Source organism: Rhinopithecus bieti, unplaced genomic scaffold, assembly GCF_001698545.2.
Source record: "Rhinopithecus bieti isolate Rb0 unplaced genomic scaffold, ASM169854v2 scaffold_11401, whole genome shotgun sequence".
Classification (NCBI taxonomy): Eukaryota; Metazoa; Chordata; class Mammalia; order Primates; family Cercopithecidae; genus Rhinopithecus; species Rhinopithecus bieti.
Window position 1 is genome coordinate 1,323,958 of NW_016807151.1, and position 3,507 is coordinate 1,327,464.

The 3,507-nt window shown below is 40.5% G+C and overlaps 1 pseudogene; it reads left to right on the top strand.

The window, feature by feature from the left end:
• Positions 1-2,800: 2,800 nt before the first annotated feature.
• On the top strand, positions 2,801-3,425 carry LOC108534840 (rRNA-processing protein FCF1 homolog pseudogene; annotated as a pseudogene).
• The last annotated feature ends 82 nt before the right edge of the window (positions 3,426-3,507 follow it).

Sequence of the window (3,507 nt, forward strand, 5' to 3'; positions counted from 1 at the left end):
GGTTCAAGCAATTCTCCTGCCTCAGCCTCCTGAGTAGCTGGGATTACAGGCATGTGCCACCATGCCCGGCTAATTTTATATTTTTAATAGAGACAGGTTTTCTCCACGTTGGTCAGGCTGGTCTTGAACTCCTGACCTCAGGTGATCCGCCCACCTCAGCCTCCCAAAGTGCTGGGATTACAGATGTAAGCCACCGCGCCCAGCCTATATTAATTTTATTAATTCACTCACTCATTCAATATTTATTGAACACCTATGTTGACTCAACAAGACAGTTTCTCTCACTGGTTTGGTTAATAGTGTGTGCATGAATGTGGGTGTGTGTGTGCACGTGTATGTGTATAAACTTTAAACGCAAATGAATAAATTAAAAGCTATGTTAACATGAAACGTTTCAGACTTATTTTCTTTAAGCAATTTATGCAATACTTGTGTTCCTAAAGTTCCATTATATACTTTTTTACTTCTGGATGGAATACATAGAATAATACTTGTGTTTTAAAAATTGGATGAAATTTTAATCATGTTTACATTAAATCTACTCTGTAACATATTTTCAATACTTTCTTTAAATGGTGAGTTTTAGACTTCTGCCTCTACTTACTCCTCACTCATTTTTGAAGAATCAGTTAGAGTTTACTTAAGAATAAACTTATCTTCCATGGCTATTATCAAAAAGACAAGAGATAATACGTGTTGGCAAGGAGATGGGCAAAAGGGAACCTTTGTACACTGTTGGTAGAAGCCATTATGGAAAACATTATGGAGATTGCTCCACAAATTAATAATAGAACTGCCATATAATCCAGCAAGCCCATTTCTGGGTATATATCTGAAAGAAATGAAATCAGTATGTCAAAAAGGCATCTGCACTCCCATGTTCATTGGCAGCATTATTCACAATAGCCAAGACACAGAAACAAGCTAAGTGTCCACTGGTAGATGAATGGATACATTGTTATATATATACATACACACATGCACACATGTACATACAGAGACACGATAGACTATGATTCAGTCACAAAAAGAAAATCTTGCTATTTGCAACGACATTATCATTATTCATAAGAGCCAAGAATAAACCTTGAGGGCATGATGCTAAGTGAAATATGTCAGACAGAGAAAGACAAATACTATATAATCTTACTTATATGTCAAATTTTAAAAAGATGAACTCACAGAAAGAGTAAAATGGTGGCTGTAGGGGCTAAGAGGTAGGGGATATAGGGAGATGTTGGTCAAAGGATAAAAACTTTGTCATAAGATGAGTAAGTTCTGGAGATTTAATGTAGCATAGTGACATTATTTGATAATAATGTATACTTAAAATTTGCTAAGAGACTAGATCTCAAGCATTCTCATCACAGAGACAGATACACCTGGTAACTAGGTAAGGCAATAGATGTGTTAACTAACTTGATTGTGGTAGTTATTTCACAATATAGACATATATAACATAATCACTTTGTACACCTTAGTTTTATACAATTGTATTTGTCAATTATACCTTATAAAGCTAGGGGAAAAAAGAATATGGTGAAAGAAAGATTAATAACCATAAAAAGTCTTCATTAAGAGCTACTTCTTATTATAACTTTTTCTTTTTCTTTTCTTTTTTTTTTGTTTTGAGATGGAGTTGCATTCCTGTCACACAGGCTGGAGTGCAGTGGCGTGATCTCGGCTCACTGCAACTTTGCCTCCTGGGTTCAAGCCATTCTCCTGCCTCAGCCTCCCAAGTAGCTGAGATTACAGGCACCCACAACCATCCCCATCTAATTATTGTATTTTTAGTAGAGACAGGGTTTCGCCATGTTGACCAGGCTGGTCTCGAACTCCTGACCTCAGATGATCCACCTGCCTCTGCCTTCCAAAGTGCTGGGATTACAGGTGTGAGCCGCTGCTCCTGGCCTAACTTCTTTATTTTTTTAAGACAAGGTTTTTCTCTGTTACCCAGGCTAGAGTGCAGTGGTGCCATCATAGCTCATTGTAGCCTCAAATTCCTGGGCTCAAGCAGTCCTCCTACCTGGGCTTCCCAAAGTGCTGGGAATTACAGTTGTGAGCCACCACGCCTGGCCTATAACTCCTCAGGTTACTTGATAGCCTTATGCAGTTTTACAACATGTGCTAAACACAAATGAAGGGCAGATAAAAATACTATATTTAAAAACCCAATGTGAATGTACTTTACACCACTGAACTGTATACTTAAAAATGGCTAAGATGGGCAGGGCTCATGCCTGTAATCCCAGCACTTTGAGAATCCAAGGCGGGCGGATCACCTGAGGTCAGGAGTTCAAGACCAGCCTGGCCAATATGGTGAAACCCTGTCTCTACTAAAAATAGAAACATTAGCCAGGCATGGTGTCGTGCGCTTATAGCCCCAGCTACTCGGGAGGCTGAGGCAGAAGAATCACTTGAACCCAGGAGGCAGAGGTTGCAGCAAGCCAAGATCATGCCACTGCACTCCAGCCTGGCTGACAGAGCGAGATTCTGTCTCAAAAAAAAAAAAAAAAAAAAAAATTTGGGAGGCCGAGGCGGGGGGGCTACACGGTCAGGGGGTTAAGACACTCCCTGGTAACACGGTGAAACCCCCTCTCTACTAAAAAATACAAAAAACTAGCCGGGCGAGGTGGCGGGCGCCTGTAGTCCCAGCTACTTGGGAGGCTGAGGCAGGAGAATGGCGTAAACCCGGGAGGCGGAGCTTGCAGTGAGCTGAGATCCGGCCACTGCACTCCAGCCTGGGCGACAGAGCGAGACTCCGTCTCAAAAAAAAAAAAAAAATTGCTAAGATGGGATTCTGGAAGAAACAAGAGTGTGATGTGAGTGTGCAGAGGCAAAAGAAATCAAGGAATTATGCAACCATGAAGCCAATGCTTAGTCTCAGACATCAGAGGCTTAAAGAAATGGATCGATTAAAACCTAAAAAGGAAGAAAAGAAAGATTGCAACATACTAAAGGAAAGAGAAGTTCCTCAACACCCTTCCTACTTATTTTTCCAGTATAATACACAGCTGGGCCAGCTTACCACATCCTTGTTGACACCAACTTCATCAACTTTTCCATTAAAGCCAAACCAGACTCAGTGCAGTCAATGATGGACTGTCTGTAGGCCAAGTGTGTCCCTTATATAACCGATTGTGTAATGGCTGAAATTGAGAAATTGGGGCAGAAGTATTGAGTGGCTCTAAGAGATCTCCACGGATCCAAGGTTTGAATGATTACCATGCACACACAAAGGAACCTATACAGATGACTGCTTAGTACAGAGAGAAACTCAGCACAAATGTTACATCGTGGCCACGGTTGACCAGCACCTTAAAAGAAGAATCTCCAAGATTCCGGGAGTTCCTATCATGTACATTTCTAACCATAGATACAACATCCAATGAATGCCAGATGATTATGGAGTCCCTGGGTTCTAATTCTTACAAGAATTAGAAGGAAACAAAGTTTCCCTACCTTTCTTTTCTTTTTTTTTTTTTTAAAGAGATATTAAATGCTTTT